Source organism: Rutidosis leptorrhynchoides, chromosome 3 (assembly GCF_046630445.1).
Source record: "Rutidosis leptorrhynchoides isolate AG116_Rl617_1_P2 chromosome 3, CSIRO_AGI_Rlap_v1, whole genome shotgun sequence".
NCBI lineage: Eukaryota > Viridiplantae > Streptophyta > Magnoliopsida > Asterales > Asteraceae > Rutidosis > Rutidosis leptorrhynchoides.
Genome location: NC_092335.1, coordinates 349024401 through 349037008, shown reverse-complemented (window position 1 = coordinate 349037008; position 12608 = coordinate 349024401). Strand labels below are relative to the sequence as shown.

Sequence of the window (12608 nt, the reverse complement as noted above, 5' to 3'; positions counted from 1 at the left end):
TATGTTCATTCCGAAATTCATAACTGCAAATTCTGGACCATTACTCGCTTGACTCGAGGACGGGAAGAGGAAACGAAAGAATGAAGCTCCAAACTAGAAATTGGAGCATAAACCGCAGCAAATAAAAGAGAATATTAATTATGGGTGACAATGATTATAGAAGACAGATGCAGGGGCATCGAAATATAAGGGAAGATATAAAACTCAACAACCACCCCGAAGCTACAAACCGTGCATATCAATACGTATTGCCACGTAAAGGCACGGAAAAATCAATAACACTATAACCCCAAGATAATAGTAGAAGTAAATAAAATCTTCCGGTGGTAGATGAAAGAGAAGGATGACAGATGTAAAAATTAAGAGTATATCAAGGATCAAAATGGGATGGAGCATATTGACGAATGTTTTAAAGTATGAACTGAGGAGAAAGAATAGAAGGTGTGAGTTGTAAGGAAACAAAGAGGGTGGATTTATAGAAAAATATCCGACAGAGCAATCGGAACAGATTATTACATTTACTCAAAGAAGATCCTGATTTCCTAAGTCGCCGAAGAACCAAATCTTATTACGAAAATTTTCTTTAAATCCCTTAAATTCCGGAAATCAATCATAGCTACGTCATCAGTTAAAACAAATCTACATTTACTCATTTCGCTCTTTTACGATAGCTTCACTCATACGCTTCGAGAAATCGAATTATTTTATCCGTAGTTCTTAATCATGATAAAACTCTATGTATCAGCTTATATTCGTCATAATAACATTCTTACTATTAGCTATGACGACCTCTATCAAATTTCGGGACGAAATTTCTTTTAACGGGTAGGTACTGTAGTGACCCGGAAATTTCCGATCAAATTTAAACTTTAATCTTTATATGTATCCGACACGATAAGCAAAATCTGTAATGTTGAGTCTCAAAAAGTTTGAAAACTATATTCATGTAATCAATTACCCTTTGACCATGTCTGACGATTCACGAACAAAAATGTGTAAATAGAAATGTATGTGTATGTACATATGTGTATTTTTTTAAGCTAAGAAATATTGATAAAACATTTAAGAGCTTGGTGATACAAAAATAGATTATGAGATTATTATGTGACTTGAAAGCATTGAACGAATTAGTTGATATGAATATAAGCTACGAGATCTATTTTATGAACATAGAAATGCTATCACAGTAGTTAGTGAATAATACTTGACTTGAACGTATTTGTTCGATGTAAGTTTATCAATGAGATTAAAAGATAATATCAAGTGATTGATTTATCAGGTACATTGAATTATAATTACGAGTCTTTGTTATGAGGTCCACTTGAATTAGAAAACTCTTACTTTTAACGGTATTCGGAATATTTAGTAAAGTGATTCCATGTAAGAACAAAAGTGTTATTATTGAGGATTAGACAGAGGTTAGCGGAGATTGACTTAATATTGTCACTTGCAATGATTATCAAAAGCGTACCTTGCAATGATTGACTTGTGTCACTTGGTAGGTTAATTATTTAGTTTTCTTAATATTGAAGACGTTTTACGATATAGATGAAACCTTTTAAAGAATGATTTTGAATATAACTAATTCTGGAAAACTAAATTATATTTATTCAATTTAGTACAAACACATTTTTTTTCGATATAATAGAATTTGATTATAAAATATTTTTATGGATTTTCAATGATATAAAAATAAAAATAAATATAAAATAAAGATTTCTAATGAGCACCAAAAGACTACAACATTTCATCACAAGATTGAAAGTTAAAATGTTGGAAATCACTAAACCTGCGCACTTGCACGAGAAAAATCATAACTAAATCATACTGACTCGAAAAAGGGTGATTCCGGTGTCCAAACGACCGTAACTCAAAAATCTACAACTTTCATGAAGACACCATACACGAATCGTGTACCTATCTACACGAAACGTGTAATCTTGTGCCGACATATTTTGGTGGCGGCTCACTATGCAACATGTTTTTAATTTTTATTAATATTATATTATATTATTATATTATTTATAAATCTATATATATAGGATCGATCATAATTGTTTTCTAACTATCTATCTCTCACACTCTCTCTATAATTATATTTATTATTATTATTGTTAGTGTTATTATTATTATTATTATTAGTATTATTATACATAAAATACTACGACGAGGTCATGGGCGAGTTATTTCAAAACGGGTTTTATGAGCGGGATAGAGCTAAGGAAATTATGAGTTATGGTTATGGAGGTGATGGGTATTGTTCATGGGTATGCTTGTGAGGTTAAACTAGTGTTTGTCACCTCCATTGCGTCTACGTACCTTTCCTACAATATTGAACCTCAATATTGATACGTGAGTACTCCTAATTTAATTTTTACATACTAATAGTGTATCCCTGACTAGTGCTCGAGAAAATAGGATTATGCATGCTTGTAAATTTGATAGTGCCCTTAGATAGGTTATGCCGAACCTTAAAGGTTGTTATATTATAGTTGAAGGAAGATATAAGATTTGCATGTCCTTAAAAAGCTAGAAAAAAAATTAAGAACTTTTCCTTTAGATGCCAAATAGATTTGATGGACGGATTAAAAGTTATAGTCAATTAAAATTTCGTAAAAATGATTATTATCGTCGTTAATATCGTTGTCTTAATTTTTTTTTATCAAATTGTTATTATTCCAAAATAACACGACTGTTACTTATTATTATTATCAATACTATATTATTAACTAGAAATGTAATACAAATTATATAACTACCTTAATAGAATCTATCGCAGTATTTTTATGATATTAAATGAACTTTATAAGTTTTATTACTTAAGATATATAAAAGTATATTTTAATATAAAATTTTATTTATAAACGAATTATATTATTTACTTTATTAAATCTTTAAAAAAAAAATATTTTAAAAATATAAAACGACGATATTTAAATTATATAATAAAACATTTATAAAGTTTTGAAATCATTTGGAGTTAAACTAATTTTTGTCGACCTTTGCATACTAGACTCGAGCATTAGGATTGTGGTACACTATGACTTAACTTAATGTATTAGACAAATATTGACAAATACATAATTATATATAAATAATTTAGGTTCGTGAATCCAAGGCCAACCTTACACTTGTTCAATGATGTTATATGTATTTTTACTACAAAATACAGTATGGTGAGTTTCATTTGCTCCCTTTTTAAATGCTTTTGCAATATATATTTTTGGGACTGAGAATTCATGCGCTGCTTTTATAAATGTTTGACGAAATAGACACAAGTAATTGAAACTACATTCTATGGTTGAATTATCGAAATCGAATATGCCCCTTTTTATTAAAGTCTGGTAATCTAAGAATTAGGGAACAGACACCCTAATTGACGCGAATCCTAAAGATAGATCTATTAGGCCTAACAAACCCCATCCAAAGTACCGGATGCTTTAGTACTTCGAAATTTATATCATGTCCGAAGGAGGATCCCGGAATGATAGGGGATATTCTTATATGCATATTGTTAATGTCGGTTACCAGGTGTTCACCATTTGAATGATTATTTTTGTCTCTATGCATGGGACGTATATTTATGAGAACTGGAAATGAAATTCTTGTGGTCTATTAAAATGATGGAAATAAATGATTATGATAAACTAATGAACTCACCAACCTTTTGGTTGACACTTGAAAGCATGTTTATTCTCAGGTTTGAAAGAGATCTTCCGCTGTGCATTAGCTCATTTTAAAGATATTACTTGGAGTCATTCATGACATATTTCAAAAGACGTTGCATTCGAGTCGTTGAAGTTCATTAAAGATTATTATTAAGTAAATGACAGATTAGGTCATTTATAGTTTGGATATTATGAAATGGTATGCATACATGTCAATTTTCAATGTAAAGAAAGATTGTCTTTTAAAAACGAATGCAATGTTTGTAAAATGTATCATATAGAGGTCAAATACCTCGCAATGTAATCAACTATTGTGAATCGTTTATAATGTATATGAACGGGTCCTTTCAACAACAACCTGTAAAGTTTTCAAACCCAAATCTCGTTCATTTAGTCATATTGTTTTTGTTGTTCTAGCCTACTTTTACGATCAACCTTGTAAACCGCTACTGCTCTTTGTTTTCGGTTTTGATATATATGATGTATGATGATGGGAATTATTGATGATGATGACGATTCGGTTTATGATGATGATGATACGTATAGGATGATGGTGAGTTGATAACTCAGTAAAGTGATGATAGTGATGAAAAGAACCCAACTTATTGCTATCCAAATCGTTCTGTTTATGTCGGCAGCTTTACACCCATTTGATTTTATTAAAGTTGGGCTTGGGAAACTATTTTTGAGCAGTAAATTATTAGATTATTTAAATGGGTATCTTTACTTGTTAACGGGCTGCTTAATATAAGCTTAAGAAAATTGTTTGGGCTGTGATCCAGTCTCCTTTTTCTGTTGGGCCAAAAATTGAATGGTATCCAGTTGGGCCGAAATAAAAACGGGTTAAAGATAATGGGGTTAGGAGATATGTCAGAAAGATAGAATTGGAGGAATGGTTTGAGTGTTATTTGTGTTAACGAGAGGTCTCGGGTTCGAGTCCGGGCAAGGGCAATTATTTCTTTTTGGAGCTATTTCTTGTGAGGTATTATTATTATTATTATTATTATTATTATTATTATTATTATTATTATTATTATTATTATTATTATTATTATTATTATTATTATTGTTGTTGTTATTATTATTATTATTACTATCAATATAAATTTTATAGTTATTATTATTATCAGTATTATTTTTATTACTAAAAGTATCATTATTTTTTTTAAATTTATCATTTTTGTAAAACTAATATTTTTATTAAAATTAACATTTTTATTAAAAATTATCATTATTAATATTATTAGAATTATCATGATTTTTATCATAACTAGTATTATTTTTATCATTATTATTATTAGTATTATTAATGTATAAAATAAAGATTTTCTAAATAAAAATATATTTATGACATAAAACATAACTACGTTAATATCAATATTACATATTATTTTAAATAATATTTTAATAAGTAATTATTATATTAAAATTTAATATGATAAGTATTAGTTATATAAAAAAAATATAGATTAAATATAAATTTATCTATATGTCATATAATATAAAAAGTATATTATTAATAATAATATATATAAAATTGTTCGATTACTTTTTGGTGTTAATATATATACTTGATATAGGTTCGTGAATTCGAGGTCAACCCTACATTGTTCAGTTCTGTCGTATGCATATTTTTACTACAAAATATCGTATTGTGAGTTATATTTGCTCCCTTTTTAAATGCTTTTGCAATATATATTTTTGGGACTGAGAATACATGCGCTGCTTTTATAAATGTTTTATGAAATAGATACAAGTAATCGAAACTACATTCTATGGTTGGATTATCGAATCGAATGTCACCCTTTTTAGTCTGGTAATCTAAGAATTAGGGAACAGAAACCCTAATTGACAAGAATCCTAAAGATAGATCTATTGGGCCTAACAAACCCCATCTGGGTTACGGATGCTTTAGTACTTCGATTTTATCATGTCTAATGAGAGTTCCAGAATGATTGGGATATTCTAGACGCGTTTTGTTAATGTCGGTTACCAGGTGTTCATCATATGAAAGATTTTTATCTCTATGCAGTTTTTGCGAAATGCCTGATATGAGATGATGTTTATGAAAAATGAAAATAAAAATCTTGTGGTCTATTAAAATTATGGAAATGATCGATTATGATAAACTAATGAACTCACCAACCTTTTGGTTGACACTTTAAAGCATGTTTATTCTCAGGATTGAAAGAAATCTTCCGCTGTACATTTGCTCAATTTAAAGATATTACTTGGAATCATTCATGGCATATTTCAAAAGATGTTGCATTCAAGTCATTGAGTTCAGTATAGATTATGATTAAGTAAATGATAGATTTGATCATTTATAGTTGGATATTATGAAATGGTATGCATGCCTGTCAACTTTCGATGTAATGAAAGTTTGTCTTTTAAAATGAATGCAATGTTTGTAAAATGTATCATATAGAGGTCAAATACCTCCCAATGTAATCATATGTTATTGTATTTTTTCTTATGGATAAGGACGGGTCTTTACACGAAGGATGTCCCGAAATGATGGGGATATTCTATATGCGTCTTGTGAATGTCGATTACTAGGTGTTCAATCCATATGAATGATTTTTATCTCTATGCAGTGCGAAATGCCTTATATGAGTTGATGTTTATGAGAAATGGAAATGAAAATCTTGTGATCTATTAAATTAATGGAAATAATTGTTTATGATAAACTAATGAACTTACCAACCTTTTGGTTGACACTTTAAAGCATGTTTATTCTCAGGTATGAAAGAAATCTTCTGCTGTGCATTTGCTCATTTTAAAGATATTACATGGAGTCGTTCATGACATAATTAGGTCAGTACCTCGCAATGGAATCAAATGTTGAAGTGTCTAGGTGGATTAGGACGGGTCTCTACAGGTGGTATCAGAGCGGTGGTCTTAGCGAACCAGGTCTTGCATTAGTGTGTCTAACTTATAGTTCTTTAGATGCATTAGTGAGTCTGGACTTCGACCGTGTCTGCATGTCAAAAGTTTTTCTTATAATTTCTTGTCGGAAATTACCTGCTTATCATTCTTAGTTTAGACACGTCTTACTGCATTTAGTGCATTGATAGTGTATAGACAAAACTCATATCTTAGCATATCTGTTACTATAAACTTTGCCTGACAGCTTCCGAAGAATCCTCCGTAATCTACGAAATCTTTTGTTCTATATATGTAGATATTCTATGTAATTAGAATACCATCCAATATCCAAAAATCATTTCATACCCAAAAACTCTTTACTCAATCGTACGAAATGGAACTCGCCACTAGTTCAAGTCCTTCGGATTCTGATATGGAGTTTCACTCGAGCTCCGAAAGCAGCGTGACCGGAATGGATTATCCAATTAGCCATCATCTATTCTGGATGAATTGGGGATGGGTTCGTAGCATATTTAATCATTGGAGACAAGAAGAAGGTGATCCCTTCCATACACCACATTGCCCTCTTGGAGATGAACCTGAAGCACTTACCGGCGAACCTATCCGAAACACCATTTTCAACCTCATTTCCAGGGTAGCTCGACACGATTATATTCTACCCACAATTCTAAACCTTATTCATCCGCTCATTCCGACCAACAATCATTCCAGAATAATGGAAGAAGTCAACGAGCTTCGCGCTCGAGTAGTGACTTTGGAAAATATGATGCACAACTTGCAGGCATCACGTGCATCACCGGCACCAACAGTACACCAACATCAATACCAGTATCACCAACAAACCAAGTTTCAACATCACACGCCTCAACGTCTCATCATGTACCTCGAGCATAATCATCGATCTACGAATCGGTCTACCTCATTTATCTTCGTTCTACATGACGATTATATAATTTCTAATGTTTTAGAGATTATATATTTTTGTTCTAACGGTAAATCAAATAAGTTTAATATCATATTGACTCATTAAATCCATAATTACCTCTGAAGAAAATATATATGTATATATGTTTTCATAAAGATTGTAATTAAAATTCTTTTGTACAAACTGTTAATGGTGAAAATATTTTAACGGGTAGGTAATACCCGAGGAATATTTAAATTTCACATTAATAAGTTACATTGTACATTCTTCGAATCTGATTCAACGGTCATTTACTATCCTACTTACATTCCTAGATATACGAATCCATTCACCACAGAATAACCATTTTCATTCAATTTCATATTTGGATTTTGACTTATCAGAATCCAACAAGTGGCATAATGAAGAAAACATTGGACAAAATAAAATTTGTTAGAAACAAACAAATTAACTATGAGAAATTTTGTTAAGAAACCACGCTAACAAAATCCTAGCTAACTGTTCCTAGCTAACTGTTAATTCCTTATTACATTTAATTATCGCAATTTATTATTCGCAATTTTAATTCTCGCAATTTTATTTATCGTCATTTAATTTATGTTATTTATTTTACAAACTTTAAATATTGTCGAATGAATCGGGACACATATATAATGTTTTGACATATCATATCGACGTCATCTATATATATTATTTGGAATAACCATAGACACTCTATATGCGGTAATGATCGAGTTAGCTATACATGGTTGAGGTTGATTCCAAAATAATATATATACTTTGAGTTGTTATCGAGTCTGAGACATGTATACAATGGGTCACGATACGTATTAATTAATTCAAATATTATATATTAAACTATATATGAATTATTGAATTTCTAACTGTGGACTACTAACATTAGACAATTAAAATGAATTAAAATATTGATTATAACTTATGAAACTAAACATTTCTTCAAGTTTGCCACTTGATTTCATCTTAAACCTCATTTGTATCTTGACGATTAAAATATGCGTTCAAACCTTTCGTGATTCTTGAAAACATCTCAATCAAGAGGATGAACCAACCGCACTTCATCTAAGGAAGAAAAGATTGATGCACCTGAAAACACTTGGAACCTGAGTAAACGTTTAACACGTATCCGTGCTAGCTCCTTTGGCATTGATATTACCGAAAATAACATTGCAATTCTTTTTCAAAATTAGCCAATTTTGTCACAGCTCCAGCAAATCAACTTCGACTTTCATTCGGATTAGCTTTATTATAATCTTGATCTATAAGTTTGCTTTTCCTCATCGTTATCAGGAAACCGTTTATATTCCACCACATTACTTAAAGTTACCAACAATTTTGTTGATCGTTAACTTTCTGAAAAATCGTTATCTTTATCGAAACTCTATCATATACTCATCTGCACCTTGTAACGAGAATTGCCATACCAATTACCGGGAATTAGCAATCGGTATTTTGAAATCTCGCAGCATGTCCACATCAACAGTTATATGTATACATATAACATTTATCTCTTAGAATTATGACCTTCCATTCTGAAATTCTGAAAAGCACCTAGTCTGCGAATCAATACTCTGAATTTTGAAAAGTTGAATGAAGCAACAAAAACTGTAAATGACCTTAACAGCCAAAAGTTTGATGATAAAGAATTGTATGTTGGCAAAGCTCAGAAATGTTGGAACTGAAAAATGGATTGAGTAAACCAAGAAGGAGATTGTGGATAAATCGCAAAGACTAAACTTGCCTTCAAAGAATCCAAATGATTCGGTGTCTGCTGAAGTCATTAATAAATATCTTGCTCTTAACTCTAAACCTTTATGGACAAATCTTCATCATCATCCATCGATATTAGAAATTCTAAGAAATCATCGTATCTTTCATTAAAAATATCCTCTGAAGATATTTTCATAACTATTCTTATCTGAAATCATTTATCGCTTCGAGCTATCAGTGTTATATCAGAAAGGAAACTGTTTCAATTTCTAAATTTCGAATTTAAAATATGAATGTTTTTGAAATAGTGTTGGGAACTGAAGCATGAGTTAGTATAATATAATGACACTTGATCAACATGATTATATTACAGTAAGTCATGTTGAGTTTCTAATGAAACATAACGATTCACAGACCATAACGTCATCATGTACCATGTTACACGACTCTTACATTCTATCTAGTCTTCAAACACATCAAGAACATATTTTCTTGATAGTCCTATTTTTTTCCCTTGAATTCTGGTAATTTGACAAGTCAGATTGTGCTATTACCGTTTCTTTCTTAGAACATTAGTCATGTTCATTCGAAACTCCATACCTATGAATTCTGGACCATTACTTGCGAAGAGAAAGCAAAAGAATGGAACTCCGAAATAGAAATGGGAGTATAAATCGCAGCAAATAAAAGAGAGCATTAACTGTGGCTGACAATGATTACAGAAGATAAAAGATGGGACTTCGAAATTGTAAGGGAAAATATAAAGCCCAACAATAACACAGGAATTACAAACCGTGTATATCAATGCTTATAGCAATATAAAAACACGGGAGAATGAAAAATACTATAATCCCAAGGTAATAGTAAGAGTGAATACATTCCTCCGGTGATATATGGAAAAAAAATGACAGATGAGATACTTAGGAAAATATCAAGAATCAGAACTGGATGGAGTATTTCCACAATATTTTGAAAGTATGAATAGAGGAAGAAAGTATTGGAATGGTGAAAATAATGGAACGAAAGAGTTTAAATTTATAATGGAAATATCAGACGTAGCAATCGAAGCAGATTACCTCATCTAATTAAAGGAAACCTAATATCCTTAAATCCCGGAGGATCAGATCTTATATAGATTACGAAGATTTCCTTCAAATCTCTTGAATTCCGGAATTCAACCCTGACTACATCAAAAGCTAAGGTGAATCTTTTCTCATTTCACTCTTTTGTGATAGCTTCATTCGTACTCTTCGAATAATCGAATTATTTTATCCTTATTACTCAATGGTAATAAAACTCTATTTATCAACTCATTTTCGTTATAAAAAACATACTTATTGTCAGCTATGACAATCCCAATCAAATTTTGGGACGAAATTTCTTTAACGGGTAGGTACTATGACGACCCGGAAATTTTCGACCAAATTTAAACTTAATCTTTATATATTGTCGACACGATAAGCAAAGTCTATAATGTTGAGTCTCGAAAGTTTTGAAACTATGTTTATATATTCAATTACCCTTCGACCATTCCCGATGATTCACGAACAACTATTTTTAAATAAATATGTATATATTAAAAATATATATATGTGTATATAATAATATGAAATGTTATGTATTGTAATGGTTAGAATTAATTATGTAAAATAATAATAATATATAAATATTATTATTTAAAAAGTAACTATATATATATATATATATATATATATATATATATATATATATATATATATATATATATATATATATATATATATATATATATATATATATATATATAAATAATATATATATTTTGTGACTTCGAAGTTATTTAGTAAATGACGGTAATGCTCAATTGTCATTCGATTGATAGTAAGCGGGTTAAAAAGGAACTTATACGATTTTAAAATTAACGATGATCCAAAAATGAGTTTTATAAATTATAGGCTTACTAATAATATATTTAGGAGTTATATGATAAATTTTAACATTAACTATATTTTACTTGGGGTTGGGAGTAAATAATTAATGTAATTTTTATTTTAATAATTAATGACCGAATTTTATACAATAATGACTGAAATAAATAAAGATACTTAATTTAAAAATTCAGAATTTTCCCGAAGACTTTTATCCATCACTAATTAACAACGGAGTACGATATTCCAGTCTGTAAAAAACTGTCGGCACATAATTCTAATTCATCCGGCTGCTTTACTGTTTTAAAAGTTTCATTCACTCCGATCCCTGCACATTTAAGATTGACTGATTTAATTATTATATATTATAATTATTATTATATTAATATTATTATTCCACTTTACAGTAATATACATAAATATATTACAATCACAATTCAAAAAGCATATAGACAACTCAATTTCATCCTTTTTAGCCGTTAGTTATAACCAATTTTTTTTTCTTTATACAAACCACCTTTTTCCTTTCTATTTTCATGCCACTTGTGTTACTATTTTTACTTTATACATTCATGAAACCATTTACACACATACATCTTTGAAGTTTTATGGTGCATTGAACGTAGACGTGACTGAATTCCAAACCAACTTAGTTACGTACCCAAGGATCCACATCATGCTCTAATCTTATGCACCAATTATTAGAGCTGAAAAGGCAAACCACGAGCAACTGAATATAGCTGAGATCACAAACAATGCGTTTGAACCATCATACATGATGGCCAAGTGTGACCCACATCATGGTAAATACATGGCTTGCTGTCCCGAGGTGATGTGGTGACTAAGGATGTGAAAGTTGCGGTTGCAACCATTAAGTCCAAGAGAACCATCCAGTTTATTGATTGGTATCCTACTGGGTTCAAGTGTGGTATTTACTACCAATCACCAACTGTGGTTCTAAGTGGAGATTTGGCAAAGGTACCAAGGACTGTTTGCATGATCTCGAACTCGACTAGTGCAGCTGAGGTGTTTTCGAGGATTGACCATAAGTTCGACTTGATAAATGCGAAAGTGCTTTTGTGTATGGGTATATGGGTGAGAGTATGGAGGAAGGAGAATGTTCTAAAGCTCATAAGGAATCCTGTTATATTTTTTTGACGAAAGTAATGTTGAGGTGGGATTTAACGATGGTGATACAATCACTACTTTGTATTTTCTGTTTATGATCGAACGAAGAATAGATGATGATGAAAGACGATGAACATGACGATTAGGATTAGTTTAAGATAGTGTTATGATTTGCGTATGATTACGTATTATAGATGAAGATGATTCACGGAGGTGAATAAAGATAATGATGGTGACGATGAAAATATATTGATGATGGTGATGTCTGTATAGATGATGATGTTAAGTTGAATCGAATAATGATTTTTATTAAGGATGAGGATGATAGCGGGTGTTAAGATGAGATGATGATCATGAGTATTA

At 30.5% G+C, this 12608-nt stretch overlaps 1 pseudogene; it reads left to right on the top strand.

The window, feature by feature from the left end:
• Positions 1-4158: 4158 nt before the first annotated feature.
• LOC139901191 (tubulin alpha chain-like) lies at positions 4159-12343 on the top strand (annotated as a pseudogene).
• Positions 12344-12608: the final 265 nt, after the last annotated feature.